The sequence below is a fragment of the Pinus tabuliformis genome, chromosome 1_2, assembly GCF_031772625.1.
Source record: "Pinus tabuliformis cultivar Carrire ecotype Pingquan chromosome 1_2, CPIR1, whole genome shotgun sequence".
In the NCBI taxonomy this organism is placed as follows: domain Eukaryota; kingdom Viridiplantae; phylum Streptophyta; class Pinopsida; order Pinales; family Pinaceae; genus Pinus; species Pinus tabuliformis.
In genome coordinates this window covers 918664848-918681869 of record NC_142298.1, presented here as the reverse complement: position 1 = coordinate 918681869, position 17022 = coordinate 918664848, and the positions used below count along the sequence as shown (strand labels likewise).

Sequence of the window (17022 nt, the reverse complement as noted above, 5' to 3'; positions counted from 1 at the left end):
TTCCGATGGGCTCTGGTAAGGCGTTCTTTCTGCAAATGTAACCAAACTTTGTCGCCCACCTAAAACTTGTGTGGCACCCGATGTTGATCATGTCACTGCTTGTACTTGGCATTTGACTTCTCCAAGATGTCGTGAACCTGTTGGCGGATGTGTTGGATGCGTTCAATAAATTTGGTTGCTTTATCAGCCTCAGACAATACATGTGTGGATTTTGTTTGTGTAGTCACATGAGGCATGGCAACATCAATCAGACACAATGGTTGAAATCCTAAACCCACTTGAAAGGGATTGCAACCAGTTGAGCTATGGAGAGCTCTATTATAATTGTGCTGCACATAGGGAAGACTCTCATCCCAGGTTCATGGATGCTTGGAGTTGTACATGGAGTATGTGCACTATCATCCTATTGACGACCTCCGTCTGGCCATCAGTCTGGGGATGGAAGGCAGTCGACTTGGTGAGCTTGGTGTCCAATAGTGTCCAGAGGCTTGACTAGAATGTGCTCAGGAACCTACTATCCTGATCTGATATAATGGTCTGCGGGATCCCAAAATGTACCCATACTCGTTCAAAGAAGAGTTTGGCAGTTTCCTCTGCTGTGATACTCTTCTTGCAGGCCGCCAATATAGCCATCTTAGAAAATCTGTCCACAACCACAAATACACAGTCATTACCATGCTTGGTAGAAGGGAGGCCAGACATATAGTCCATGGAGATGGATTCCCACAGCTGGCTAGGAGTAGGCAGAGGAGTGTATAGGCCTTGCTTCTTGATGGTTGGCTTGGCGATGGCGCAGACAGTGTAGGATTTGATATATTCCCAACATCCAGTCAGAGTTTGGGCCAATAAAAGTACTTTTTTAGTACAACCACAGTTTTCTCCACACCAAAGTGTCCTGCGATCCCATTGTAGTGCGCCTTCCAAATCCGCTTGGCACGCTTGCTTGAAGGAATACAAAGGTGGCCCAGGTAACATAATAATTCGTCTTGGATGTGGAAATCAAGAACTTGCTTTCCATCTACTAGCATCTGGTATGTGGAGGCGAACTTTGGATCATTTTTGTATAGTTGTGGCCATCCAGAGGTCTCGTGGCCACAAGAGTTGAGAACAATAGTCAGTGCTGCAACTGGGGGGTCAGCTGAGGCATTCTGCAACATAATTGGTGCTGCCCTTTTTGTAATTAATGTTCAAGTGGAATTGTTACAAATATGTAGACCACTTCTGATGGTGATCATTTTGCAACTTCCCTTGTGTCTGTATAAATTGAAGAGGTCGGTAAATGGTGTGGATGACCGTCTCCTTCCCTAAAATGTAATGCTTCCATTACCGACAAGCTTTCATGATGGAATGCATGTCTTTATCATAGGTGGGGTACTTTCGAATTGTATCAGAAAGTGTCTCACTATGATAGGTCACTGGATGCCCGTGCTGGGTTAGCACTGCACCAATAGCATAGTCTGAGGTGTCCATCTCGATTTCAACTGGTTGTTGTAGGTCTGGCAGTGTGAGTACCGGTGCAGGGCAGAGTCGATGCTTCAACTCAATGAATGCCTTTTGTTGGGACTTGGACCAAGAAAACTTTGCTTTTGCCCCGCCCTTGGTAATTTGACTCAAAGGCGAAGTGATATGGGAGAATCCCAACACAAACCGCTGATAAAAATTTGCAAGGCCCACAAAGATGCGAAGCTCTGTTAGAGTGGTTGGGGCTGGCCAATCCCGAATGACTTGGATCTTAGTCAGATCCACATGCACACGATGCTCATCTATGATGTAACCCAAATATTGGACATGGCTCATGCCAAAGGTGCATTTCTCCATGTTGGCACACAGTTTGTGCTGCTGAAGGGTTTGAAGGACTTGTTGAATGTGTTGCAAGTGTTCTTCCCAACTCTTGCTGAAGATGAGGATGTCGTCCAGATAAACAACCACGAATGAGTTGGTGAAGGGCTGCAAGATGTCATCCATTAGCCTCATAAAAGTAGCAAGGGAATTTGTCAACCCGAAGGGCATAACCAACCATTCAAAATGGCCTTCCTAGGATTTGAATGCGGTCTCCCATACATCTGTGGCAATGTTGCACGAAGCGCCCCCCTCGGTTCCAAGCCCGGAAGTGCGTCCCGTGCGGAAGCGCGTAGGAAGCTTCGCCGGAAGCGCACTTTCGATTTTTTTTGCCTCTTCCTGGACTTTTCGGAAGAGTGGCTCGGAAGTGCGCTTCCAGACCTCCAAAGTGCGCTTTGTATGACGCTTCGGGCGTTGGAAGCATGGCGCTTGAAAGGAGGAAGCGTACGCTTCCCGTACGACCAAGAAAACTTTGCTTTTGCCCCGCCCTTGGTAATTTGACTCAAAGGCGAAGTGATATGGGAGAATCCCAACACAAACCGCTGATAAAAATTTGCAAGGCCCACAAAGATGCGAAGCTCTGTTAGAGTGGTTGGGGCTGGCCAATCCCGAATGACTTGGATCTTAGTCAGATCCACATGCACACGATGCTCATCTATGATGTAACCCCAATATTGGACATGGCTCATGCCAAAGGTGCATTTCTCCATGTTGGCACACAGTTTGTTCTGCTGAAGGGTTTGAAGGACTTGTTGAATGTGTTGCAAGTGTTCTTCCCAACTCTTGCTGAAGATGAGGATGTCGTGCAGATAAACAACCACGAATGAGTTGGTGAAGGGCTGCAAGATGTCATCCATTGGCCTCATAAAAGTAGCGAGGGAATTTGTCAACCCGAAGGGCATAACCAACCATTCAAAATGGCCTTCCTAGGATTTGAATGCGGTCTCCCATACATCTGTGGCAATGTTGCACGAAGCGCCCCCCTCGGTTCCAAGCCCGGAAGTGCGTCCCGTGCGGAAGCGCGTAGGAAGCTTCGCCGGAAGCGCACTTTCGATTTTTTTTGCCTCTTCCTGGACTTTTCGGAAGAGTGGCTCGGAAGTGCGCTTCCAGACCTCCAAAGTGCGCTTTGTATGACGCTTCGGGCGTTGGAAGCATGGCGCTTGAAAGGAGGAAGCGTACGCTTCCCGTACGCTTTCGGAAAAGCATTTAGAAAATCTTTTTTTTTCATTTTTTTTATTTTTATTTTAGGTGAGTTTGCTTGTTGGGGGTGGGTCCACCTTGCATTAGGGTGAGGAATGAAGGCAAAAAAAAATATAAATATAGCAGATGCTCGCTCATGGTAATGTCAAATTCTTAAAGTAAAAGTGACATACTCCTTTATCTTTCATTTTCATCCTTTTACTTAAATTTTTAACATTACCATGAAATGACTCAGGATGTTTGAGAGTGGTTCCAGCTTCATTGGACTTCATATGGAGAAAATAGAATTTCATATCCTATTCAAAATTCAACAGACTTAACAGTTTAAGGAATTTAGGATCAATGGGATTGTGGCATTTCATTAGATTATATCAAGTATGAAGGTATGCGATTAGCATTTAATCAAGAGAACCAAGCCCTATATGTACCCTAGTGTTGGTGGTGTTAATTGTTGATCTCCTTTGTCACGCGGCACGCCCTTAGCAAAAAATTACCTTTCAATCAAGTCAAAATCATCAATCAAGCATGTTAAGCTTTTTCTACCATATTTTAAGTCTTGAATTAGGTAGTTTGATCAAAATTGGGCAATGTTGACTAATATCCCTAGACAATCGAGGTAGAGGCAAAGGCTAGACAAGAGGAGAAGAATCTAGATTCTAGATGGTTGATGCTCGAATAATTAATCATTAATGTACAATGGATGTTATATCTGTCTTGATTTATGCAAAAATATGCATGTTTTCATGTCTTCTACAACTAATTCGGTATTTGGGATGTTTGTTTTGAGTATAAATGCAAATATATATATATAGCAAACGCTTCCACAGACACTTCTCTTCCTAGATTTTTGGAAAATGACGCTTCCGTGTCCTCGCTTCATCCCCGCTTCGTGCAACATTGATCTGTGGGCTCTATTGGAACCTGGTGATAGCTAGACTTCATATCAATCTTGCTGAAATACTTGCCCCCCTTGAGTTGGTCCATAAGGTCATCAATCCATGGGATTGGATACCTTTTCCTGATTGTGATTTTGTTTAGTGCCTGATAATCAACATAGAGCCTCCAGGTCCCATCCTTCTTTTGTACAAGTACAATCGGGCTCCCACAAGGCGAGAAACTTGGATGTGCCCTTTTTGCAGCAACTCCTGGATTTTCCGCTTGATCTCTTCATTTTCCAGAATGGAGCGGTGATATATCATCCCGTTGGGTAGAGGTGCTCCGAGAGTCAGATCGATCGAATGCTTGACTTGACAGTGCAAGGGTACCCCTGTGGGTGAGGAGAAGATGTCCTTGTATTCTTGCACTACTGTATGCACCTGCTTCTGCTATGTGGAGGAGCCCTTCCCGAGGGCCATGTATTTGGCTATGATCTTCCCCTTACTTTGAGAGTGAATTAGAAAGAAAACAAATTTCCCAGTCTGGGAGATGATCTTACTGCATTGCTTAGCAGAGATCAAAGAGATGGTGGTAGGTGGGGCTACCTCTGGTATCCTGTATAACTTACTACCCAAAGAAATAATAACAGAGCGGGGTCTAGACTCATATACAACATGCCACTTCCACAAGTATGGTTGTCTTAATAATACATCACAAACTTCAAGAGGAGCAACATCACACAGTACCTCATCCGTGAAGGACTTGATGCTGTAGGGAAGGTGACACTGTTGGCTGACGCGAAGATCTCGTCCTTGGTGAAACCACTGATGGTGTACGGTTGTGGATGTGCTGTAGTCGGTAGGCCCAGCCAATTCACGAACTCTGCTGAAATGAGGTTCTTTTTTTCCCGCTGTCGACAATGCACTACAGCAGAGAACCCTTCACCCACATCTGTGAGTGGAATAGGTGTTCTCCCTCTGGATGTTCAGGCTCAATCTTCTGGATCTTGGTGGTGGCCATAGTGGCACTGGGCTTCGCGTCAATAATCTGCTTCCCTTTGTCCTTCCCCTTGTTGGTTTCTGACTCAGAGTCGAAACATGCGTCTGACTCAGAAGCATTCAGCTTGGGTACCAGTGACTGCTTGGCCCGACACTCACTTGTGTTGTGAGTGGAGCTCTTATGGAACTCACACCACTTTCCTATGTCCTTCTTTGTATTCGTGGTGTTGTTCTTTGCTTGCGGCTTCGACGGGTCATCCTGGGTTGCCTTGCCTCGGATTTTCCCTTTTCTCTGCGGTTTGGAGTCGCCTTTCCCTCGCTTCGGATTCACAGAGCCAAAGTCTCGCTTTTTCTGTTTAAACTTCTGCTTAATCTTGACAGCGTATCGGTACGTTGTGTCGAGCGAGGAGATGTCCAGTTACTCCATCTCATCCTGGATGTACTTGTGTAGGCAGCCATGGTACTTGAGTACCAAATGTTCCTCAGAATCCTTGATACCAAGCATTGTGCGAAGGGTATGAAAAACATTGGTAAGCTCCCACACGTCTTCATCCCTTCCCTGCCACAGTGTGGTCCACTTTATGTATTTATCCTCATAGCTCTCGACAGTGTAGTACTGCTCCTTGATGGTGTCCTAGAACAAATTCCAAGTGGGTGCGGCCGAAAATAGTGAGTGTACTTTCGTCCTTCCTCTCATAGTAGGTTTCCCACCAGTCCTTGACATGGGGTTGGCTTTGAGAAGTGCAAAAGTAATATTTTCCTAGCTGGAAAAATCATGAACATGAAAATATCCTTCTAGCAGATTTAACCATTTATCTATGGCGTCCGCATCTATCTAACCCTCAAATATGTGGATGTTGAAGTTAGCTTGTACCTTAAAGGGTGTGGTGCTTCCAGAGTAGCTGCTGGAAGGTGATACGTCGCGCTTGGATAGCTGTTGAAGGATCTGGGAAAAGTTGTCGATCATCGCGTTCCTATGTCGCTCGAGGGCTTCTTCGAGAAAGATTTTGAAAGGATCTCTTGCCCCCTCGTCTTTCTTCTCTTCCGCGATGGGAGGTTGTTGGGATTTGAGAGGCTGGTCTTGCAAAGGTTCGACCAGTTGAAGCCCTAACTCCTTATATCCCGACCTCGTTGGGGACATGCAAAGGAAAACAGAGAAAGAGCAGATCACTCTTATACCACTGATCCAAATTTAAACAGGAATGCAACAAATTACATATATAACCATAAATTCAGAGACGCAATGGAAATAACATTTCATTTCATTAATATCAAATACTGAAATATGCTTACAAACATAGTGGAAATAAGACTAGCTCGGGCGATGTTAGCTTATATTTGAGGAGAGATGTGGTGGCTACATACCTCTGAACTATGTTACAATGAGGCTCGTAGGCCTATTTATTATTGAGAAACAATGTAAAACCATAAACATCCAAAAGCCTAACCATAGGAGATGACGCGCCAAAACTATGGGCCCTGTTACCCACCACCTTGTGGGGATATCCCCAGGAGAAATTTTTCTCCATGATGAGTCTCAACTGACAGCCAACAACCCCTTGATGCTTCCTACTAGCTTGTTGTGCCATTTCTCTGCCATCTGAGCCAGCCATGTGGTCCCTCATCCACTTGTATTGATCGTATGTTTGAAGGTGGGCCTCCTGAATCTAAAGGTATGTCTTTTCATTTGGTAATTGAGTATTGGGTTTACTTATCATGGATACTTTTGGGTATGGATTGATGGGGGGATTTGGCATAAAGAGTGGGCTTAGTTTGTGCTCCTGTCCCCTTGATCTCTTTTGGGTTGTTACCCTTGGATCTTAGTCCCGTGGGATCTACTTTATTGACCATTTGGTTCTAGGGTGGCACTGCTTGGAAAACTTCGATTTTGGGTGCATGGTCGCGCTCCTTTATCCAGACATATCACTCCCTTTCCTCTCACTATACCCCCATTCTTCTTTTCTCCCTCTTGGGTCCACCTTCCCATTGTGGGTCCACATAGGGCTAGCTTCCCTACCCCCTTGCCCCCACTTGAGTTAGGCCTAGAATGATGATCTAGAGGTTGAAGCAATTAAAAGAAAAAGTGAAAAGCATAAACGACCATATTTAACAGGAAATTGTACCACAAAATGCAAAATATGGCCGAGACAAATAATTAGCACGTGGGTAAAAGTCGACGCATGAGCTCTACCCTATCCATGGCCATCACCTTAGTTCCATAGGCCCTAGATGAGCCTCCTTTCACATTCAGGAATCCATGATTGTCCCAACCCATGGAGGGCAATGAACTGCCCTATACCTCAAAAGGGGTAATCACTGCTATACTATACACATCATGCTCTTGCCCTTTGAGCCCCGAGAAATTAACTAAAGAAAATTCATAAAAGACGAAAGGCATATAAAGAAGGGTGGAAAAATCAAGGCCGTGGCACCTCATTTACCACGACTGCTCCCTCCTATACATTATATACCTAGGCGTGGGCTTCCCCTTATCTAGCTACCCTTATATCCCATTAGGTGGCCCAGGGCTGCACTTCTCATCCCCTATTCCATCTCACCTATTTGTCACTTTCCACCCCCATTAGAAGGGTGTACCTTGGTCATACTATCCCGTCTAAGGGCCGAAACCACCTAATAAGGTAGTAGGCTAACCCCCTTTGGAGTTTGGAGACACAACACATGCCAAAGCCCATTATGGAAGGACATGCCATTATGAAGTGCCCACTTTGTTATCCATGGTTTGTAATCTCATTTACTCGATTATTCTAATGACTGATTGTATTGGAAGCCTAGGGGATGCATTGGATCTTATGTAGGATGTAGTGGTTTCCGTTTCGGTTCGACTTCCCTATATGGGATCCTAACCCCTAGAGGTCCACATTGGTGCATGTAGGGTGTGCATAGAATGTTAGCTTTTGGTAGATTGGAAGTGCTCTAGCCTTGAAAATTGGTGGAGAGGCTAAGACACATGAGTTCTAAAGAACCCAGAAACCCTTTGGTGAAATTTGACCCAGATTATATTTTATTAAAATAATTAATAATTTTAATGGAGTTCTTAAGTCTAAACTTAGGAAAATTAAAGTATTAATGGGTATTAATCAAAATATGGGTGAGAATGATCTAGGAGACAGATCAAGTCAAGTTTTAATCTTAGTCGTTGATTAGAGACTTAAACTCTACTGTTGAAGTTTCAACGAGAAAAGTATAAGGAGGTTTGGGGTTCATTTAGAAACACACAGAGAGATTGAGGAAATTGATTTTATGAGGTGAGAAGTTCTCGAGAGGAAAATCGGTTGGGGAGATCTTGCAACAAAGGGGCAGTGAAAATCTGGGAGAAAGAATTTTAGAGAGTACAAGGCAGAGAGAGGACAAAAAGACATCCAGAGGAGTGCTGACGCTAGCCTACGCAGTGCTGACACAGAGGCAACACTGTCAATGAGGGGAAGTCGAGTTTTTATTGAGGGAATTCGAAGTTCAGTTGTCAGAAGCCAGTGTGTGAGACTGGAGGCATGAAAGTTGATTTCTCAACCAGCAGAGCATCCAGAGCAGAGAGGCAGTGTAATACCTAGGACGGGTAACGCAGAAGCTGCCTAGGGTGACACAGTTTGACGCAGAGGTCACACAGAGGGTGACACAGAGCCTCCAAAGCTGAAGGATCGGTCATTGTTTCTCCAGTGACAGGTGAGATTATTTCACCAGTCTTTTGTACAATAATTTCTCTATAAAGGATTGCTAGTTGAACATCCTAGATTTGTACTCAGAATTTTCTGTTGCATAATAATAAACCCTTAGAGCTTCTACTCCGACTTTCCCGCTATGGGTTTTTCCGGGGACTATTTTGTCCAAAAATAACTGTGTCCTATGTATCGTGTTCTTTGCTCAGTTTTTTTATTCATGTAATCAAATATTAAAGTAGTGTAGGCTACATAAGTAATTTTCTTCATTATTCAAACAATAACTTTATAATGTATATTAAAATCGAGTAGGTGAAGTAGATTCAGATTTGCTGCAGTAGGGGTTCCTTGAGGACTAGGAATTTTCACATGGTATCAGAGCATTGATTTTGAAACAGGAAGAGCAGATCCAACACTAAGCAGAGAGGCCAAAAGTTGCACTTGGCAGCAATTCAAATCCCCTTGAAGGGATTGCGCAATCTTTTGTTGGCATTATGACACAGGTTTGGCACTATGGCACAGGTGTTGTCCTTGATAGCAATTCACTCAGATGGAAGATCTCAGTTCAAGCTCTTAGAATGAAAGAAAAAGAGATATACGCAGGTTCCTCTTAACCAAGTCGTGTATACACGTAGGTTCGACAATCAAAAGACGCGTATACGTATGCACGCACTTTCATGCAAGGAAAAGCGCATACATGTGGGAAAATTTATTTTTGGTCCATGGTATTTAGTCCTTGGTATTTGGACCTATGGTTTTGGACCATGGTATCTCGTTCGAAGTGTTGAACCCAGGTATTGGGTCCATGGTATTGATTCTCTATGGTTTTGGACCATGGTATTGAGTAAGGCCTAAGACTATAAAAGGGGAAGGAGATCATTAGGCAAAGGCATTCACTCAAGCATTGAATATCTTATGAAGAGCAAGATCTAGAATTGAGTTATGGTGCATAACTGGATCTGAACCAAGGAGGAACCTGAGCGCTAGAAGAAGGATAAGTTCTATTGTTGGATCGAGATCTTAAGGCTTGAATAGTAGTATCTTTGTGTGATTTTAATCTGTTATAATTGGCACATGACTTGATCTATAAATTTGATAATCTGGGTATAACTGATGTTTGAATAAGTAAAAAGGGTAAATTATCTTTTATAGATCTGTACGCAGGTTCGGCACAACAGAGGCGCGTATACATGCTGGTTCAGTAAGTCAAAGCTGTGTATACGCTGATTGGCCTTAATACAGAAGCGTATGCACGCAGGTTCTACATATTTAAGTAGCGTACGTCTCATGAAATATGTTTTAGCTACTTTTGTTTATTGCAGCAGTGTTCTGGGTTCAGGATTGGCTTCTGGTTACTGTTAATGTATTCTGGCTACAACATTCAGAGAAGTAATTGTTTGATTCAGCAAAGGAGATTGGTTGATGCAGATGTATTTGATGTTTGATGGATCTAGTCTGAAAATTTATGAAACGTGGTCCCTGGATGAAAGAGAAGGTTGTAGCCTTCTGTAGGTCAGCGCCTACGTACTAGTACATCAGGTAGTACAAGATCTAAGGGGGTTGTAGCTCCCTTGCAGGAGAAGCTGGAGAACGAGAAAAGGTAGTAGCCTTCTGCAGGCAGAAGCTTGCACACTGGTATAAGACTGCACCATTATAGAAATATTGTAAAAAGAAGTTTCTTATTAAAAGAAGATAGAGACGAATTGCAGTAGGTGGTTTTCACCCACATTGGGTTTCCACCTTATATCTTGTGTCCATGTGTGTGTTGATTTGTTCTGTTTTACTGCACCTATTTACTGTTCTTATGGTTAATGAAGTTCTGATGCACTGATTAAAGATCAGCATTTAATGAATCATAAGTTTACTGATATATGCTGGTTTCTTTAGACACAGTAGCGTATATATGCAGTTTCCCATAATTGAAGTAGCGTATGCAATTCTGATTGTGAAATGAAAAATAATTGATTTGATAACATTGATTCACCCCCCCTCTCAGTATTATTTCCAACAATTGGTATAAGAGCAAGTCCTTCAGAAGAAGCTTGATCGCTTGAAAGAAGATCTATCATCATGAGCAACTACGAAAAAGAAGCATCTATCAAGCCACCAATCTTTGATGGGAGCAACTTCGTCTATTGGAAGGTAAGAATCACAACCTATCTTCAATCTCTTGGTACAGAAGTTTGGGATATCGTGGAAGCAGGATACACATTTCCATTAGCAACTCCTACAGATACAGCTGGTAAGAAGCAGTATGAAACAAATGCAAAGGCTGTCAATACTCTATTAGGGAGTTTATCTCAATCAGAATTCGTCAAGGTTATGCAGCTCAAAACCGCAAAAGAAATATGGGACAAGATCGTTCTAAGCTATGAAGGAGACGATCAGGTAAAATGTGCAAAACTACAATCTCTCATAATTCAATATGAAAATCTCAGAATGCACAATGATGAAAGTGTAGCTAATTATTTGTTACATATAGATGAGATTGTTAATTGTATGAAAAACTTGGGTGAAGAGATAAAAGAAGTTACTTTGGTTGAAAAGGTTCTAAGATCTTTGTCTTCTAAGTTTGAATCAAAATTTTCTGCCATAGAAGAAAAGCAGAATCTACAGAGCATTACCATGTCACAGCTGTGCAAAATCCTAACTGCTTTCGAAATGAGAAAAGGGGGACCATCAGATAGGAGAGAAGCCACATTCAAGGCTTCTGGAAAAGGAGATTACAATGAGTCAGGGCATATGTCAGAAGGAGAGGAAGAATCAAACTTTGTCAAGAACTTTCAACGAGGTTCTGGAAGATTCAGAGGTAAGTTGCCTTTCAAATGTTTTGCTTGTGGAAGAGTCGATCACTATGCAGCCAAGTGTCCTCATAAAGATAAGCTTGACAAAGGTAAGGAACTAGTTAGATGGAACAGAAAACAGAATGTAAGTAAGAAAAGCTATTATACAGATGAAGACAGTGATGGATTTTCAATTAGTGATGAAGATGAACAATGTAATGATTATAGACTTTTGATGGCTTTTGAAGATGATGATTTCTTGGATGCTATAAATGAAGATGATCTCTATGAAGAAATTTCTAAACTTAAAATCTGTTTAGAAGAAAACAATATGATCATAGATACTCTGACATTCCAACTTGCTGAAAGGGAAAAACACAATGAAAAGTTAGAATGTGAAATTGTGGGACTTAGAAAAGATATTAAGAAAACAAAAGTTCTTAATCTTAGATTTGCTAAAGGATCTGAAACTTTAGATGAGATTATCAAAGTGCAGTGTTCTCCTCTAATCAAGACAGGTCTTGGATATTCTGAAGAAGCATCTCAAGCACAGAAGCCATCCACCTCCAAAAGTTATCTAGATGTAGCAAGGAGAAGTGAACAGGTTGACAATCGACAGCAAAGGCATAAAGCAGATCACCAGGTAAATCAGGGTCAATCTACTTCAAGGATGAACAGAGATCACCAAGTAAATCGGGGGCAATCTACTTCAAGGATGAACAAAAGTTACAACCAACCGCAGGTAAATCATTCTCAATTTGTTTATGGAAACTACAATCACCTGGACGGTAGGTTTGACAATCGCAGGAATTTATTCAATGGTCAATGTTTCTCTTGTCATAACTTTGGACATAAAGCTGCTCAATGTGTTGCCTACAAGACCATCATGACTAGAGAAGCACGAAATCAAAGGAGTGTGACTGGGATCATGAAAAGGACCTACAATAACTTTTCTGCTCTTGAGAATGAAATAGAATGTTCTATTTGTAACAACTTTGGTCATGAAGATTCTGAATGCAGGAGTAGGTTTCGGCAAACAACTCAGAAGGAACAAGCTTCATTGAGTCCCAAAACATGGAGAAAGAAAGGACCGCAACCAGAAAGATGTGGTATAGCCTTATATGCGGAAGGATAGGAAAATTAGTGGTACATCAATAGTGGATGCTCGAAACATATGACAGGTGATAAAGAAAAACTTCAGTCATATAGTGCCTTAGAAAAGGAAAGGAAGGTCTCATTGGGAAATGACACACCTGCACTCATAAAAGGTAAAGGTTCTATTCTTTTGAAAGAAAAGGTTAAAGCTGGAAATGTTATGTATGTTGATGGCTTAAAGCATAATCTATTGAGTGTCAGTCAAATGTGTAATCAAGGAAATGAGGTAATATTTCGATCAAATGGATGTATTGTTCGTGCGCTTGATACAGGAGAAACAATGATCAAAGGCATAAGAACTTCAAATCAATGTTGCACGAAGCAGAAGTGAAGCGGAAGCGTTTTTTCGAAGCGGGGACGCTAAAGCGTCGTTTTCCAAAAATCTAGGAAGCGAAGCGTCCACGGAAGCGTCTGCTATATATATATATTTTTATACTTTTTTGCATTTATACTCAAACCAAACATCCCAAATACCAAATTAATTGTAGAAGACATGAAAACATGCATATTTTTGCATAAATCAAGATAGATATAACATCCATTGTACATTAATGATCTAGAATCTAGATTCTTCTCCTCTTGTCTAGCCTTTGCCTCTAACTCGATTGTCTAGGGATATTAGTCAACATTGCCCAATTTTGATCAAACTACCTAATTCAAGACTTAAAATATGGTAGAAAAAGCTTAACATGTTTGATCGATGATTTTGACTTGATTGAAAGGTAATTTTTTGCTAAGCGCGTGCCGCATGACAAAGGAGTTCAACAATTAACACCACCAACACTAGGGTACATATAGGGCTTGGTGCTCTTGATTAAATGCTAATCGCATACCTTCATACTTGATATAATCTAATGAAATGCGAAAATCCCATTGATCCTGAATTCCTGAAAACTGTTAAGTCTGCTGAATTTTGAATAGGATATGAAATTCTATTTTCTCCATATGAAGTCCAATGAGGCTGGAACCACTCTCAAACATCCTGAGTCATTTCATGGTAATGTTAAAAATTTAAGTAAAAGGATGAAAATGAAAAATTAAGGAGAATGTCACTTTTACTTTAAGAATTTAACATTACCACGAGGGAGCATTTGCTATATTTATATTTTTTTTTGCCTTCATTTGTCACCCTAAACCAAGGTGGACCCACCCCCAACAAGCAAACTCACCTAAAATAAAAAAAAAAAATTGAAAAAAAAAACGATTTTCTAAATGCTTTTTTGGAAGCGCACGGAAGCGTACGCTTCCGACGCCCGAAGCGTCGTACGAAGCGCGCTTCGGCGCTTCGGAAGCGGTGCTTCCGTACAGCGCTTCCAAATTTCCAGGAAGCGACTGAAAAAGTCGAAGAGGCGCTTTTGAATTCGGAAGCGCCGCTTCCGGCCAAGCTTCCTAGGCATTTCCGTACGGGACGCGCTTCAGGGCTTGGAACCGTGGGGGGGGCGCTTCGTGCAACACTGCTTCAAATAATTTATACATACTCAAGGGAGGACAACAACAATGCTATCTAAGCAAGAATGATGAACATTGGCTATGGCACAGAAGATTGGGGCATCTGAGCTTCTCTCAAATAAGGAAAGCATGCAAATATCAGGCGGTTCGTGATCTCCCTGACATCAGAATTCCAGACAATACAATATGCAAATCATGTCAGTTTGGCAAGCAAACCAGAACTAATTTCCCTGAGAAGGAAGGAACAGCTAGTAAGCCACTTGAACTTTTCCATACTGATGTATGTGGTCCATTCAGGAAAAGGTCACCTCAAGGAGAAGAATACTTCATATTGTTCATTGAGGACTTTTCCAGGATGTGTTGGATAGGACTTCTTAAGCATAAATACAAAGCTTTCGAAAAGTTCAAAGCATTCAAAGCCTTGGTTGAAAACGAATCAGATCACAGAATCAAATGCCTCCGGTCTGATCGAGGAGGGGAATTTACCTCGGATGAATTTTTCGATTTTTGTGAAGAACATGGAATAAGAAGGGAATTCTCTACTGCAAGGACTCCTCAGCAAAATGGAGTAGTGGAAAGGATGAACAGAACGGTTCAACAAATGGCTCGTGTTGTGCTTGATGAGTCTAGAACTCCCGCAACCCTCTGGGGTGAAGCTGCATTTGTTGCAGTTACTATTCTCAACAAAACAAATGTCCGGGTGAACAACACTCAAACTCTTCATGAACTTTGGTATGGTAAGACTTCGTTACTTAAAAATTTTTGGAAGAAAATGTTACATCAAAAGAACTGATGAAAACCTTGGCAAGTTTGAACCTAGAGCAGATGAAGGCATTCTCCATGGTTACTCTTCCCAAAGCAAAGGATATAAGTGTTACAATAAAAGACTTGGAAAAATTGTTGAAAGTATTGATGTAGTGGTTGATGAAGAAGCAAACAATCCAAGGCAGGTAAAATCCAAAGATTTCGAAGATGATGAAGACTATCCTTCAACATCAAATCAGACTTATGATGAAGAAGAAACCTATGAGGCACCAGAAGAACAGATAAGGGTAGAAGAAAAGACTCCATCCAGGTATGTCTAGAAGAATCATCCAGAGACTCAAATTTTAGGGCAGAAAGAGGCAGGTGTACAAACAAGAAGAACTATTTCAGAAGCTTCAAGCCATCTAGCATTGCTCTCCTCCACTAAACCACGAAATGTAAGTGAAGCATGAAAAGATGAATGTTGGGTCAAGGCCATGAATGAAGAACTTGAGCAGATTGAAAAGAATAACACTTGGGAGTTGGTTTCTAGACCAAACGATAAGAATGTCATAGGGACAAAATGGATATTCAAAAAGAAGCTGAATGATAATGGAGATGCTATTAGAAACAAGGCCAGACTTGTTTTTAAAGGGTATGCTAAACAAGAAGGTATAGACTTTGAAGAAACTTTTGCACCAATTGCTAGACTTGATGCCATAAGAATGTTCCTTGCTCTTTCTAGCTTTCAGGAGTTCAAAGTATATCAAATGGATGTGAAATCTGCTTTTCTAAATGGAGACTTAGAAGAAGAAGTGTACATTGAGCAACTAGATGGATTCATCCTTGGGAATGATCCAAAACTTGTATGCAGACTCAAAAAGGCTCTCTATGGTCTTAAACAGGCTCCAAGGGCTTGGTATTTTCGGTTGGACAAATATCTCCATCAAGAAGGTTTTTCAAAGGGATGAACAGATAGCAATCTATATATAAAAATTGGCAATGATAAAATTGCTAATACTTGTTGTGTATGTTGATGATATCATCTTTGGTAGCAATGAAGAAACCATGAGTCAAAACTTTGCTTTGGTGATGCAGAAAGAATTTGAAATGTCCTTACTTGGTGAGCTCACATATTTTCTTGGTTTACAAGTCCAACAAAACAAAGACGGTATTTTTCTGTCACAAACCAAGTACCTCAAGCAGATCTTGAAGAAATATGGGATGGAGGATTCGAAACCAGTATGTACCCCTATGGTAACAGGATGCAGCCTCAGTGCAAATGATGAATCAGCAACAGTACATCAACCAACCTATAGATCCATGATTGGTAGTTTGCTCTATCTGACATGTACCCAACTAGACATCATGCATGCAGTGGGAATAGTTGGAAGATTCCAGGCAAATCCAAAGGAAGCACACCTTCAGGAAGTTAAGAGAATTTTCAAATATCTTCAAGAAACGTAAAATTATAGCTTATGGTATCCTAGAGATACAGATTTCACACTTCATGCATATACAGATGCAGATTGAGCAGGAAGCGTGGATGACAAAAAAAGCACTAGTGGTGGTGCATTCTTTATGGGTTCCAGATTAGTATCTTGGTTCAGCAAGAAACAAAGCTCAATTGCATTATCTACAGCTGAAGTAGAATATGTGGCTGCTGCATCTTGCTGCACACAACTCCTTTGGATGATGCAAACATTGCAAGATATTCAAATCACTTGTACTCCACCTATCTCCATTTTTTGTGATAATACAAGTGCAATCAGTATTTCAAAGAATCCAGTCATGCATTTGAAGACCAAGCACATACCTATCAAATATCATTTTCTCCAGGAACAAGTGCTTGAACAAAAGGTCAAATTGGAGTATGTTCCCTCCAAGGAACAGGTTGCTGATATATTCACCAAACCATTACCTAGGGAGACATTTGAATACCTCAGACAAAAATTGGGAGTAGTTGATGCATCATCTTGCTGTTGAAATTATCCGTTTCAGAGAATAGTGGTTGTACGCGAGTTTCATGAAGCATATCCGCGTACATATGCTGGTTTCTGTGGATACAGTCGCGTATATGTTGGTTTGAAGAAAAACAGTGGGGCCAGACTCAGGATGAAAAGAGTCTGATATGGATCTGACAGAGACCATCTAGCACAAGTTCAGGGGGAGCATATACTTCTAATAATGCATTATTGGCATTATTTTAGAAGATCTTGGATCAATTTCACAGATGTTTTTGTTCAGATGGAACAGGTGCAGAGGAAGATCATGGTTGCTGGGCTGAATGATGATTGACAGATG

At 41.5% G+C, this 17022-nt stretch overlaps 1 protein-coding gene across 8 annotated transcripts in view; it reads left to right on the top strand.

Moving 5' to 3' along the window:
* Positions 1-17022, top strand: part of LOC149208937 (uncharacterized) — a 396364-nt gene that overhangs the window by 214582 nt on the left and 164760 nt on the right. The window lies entirely within an intron of this gene.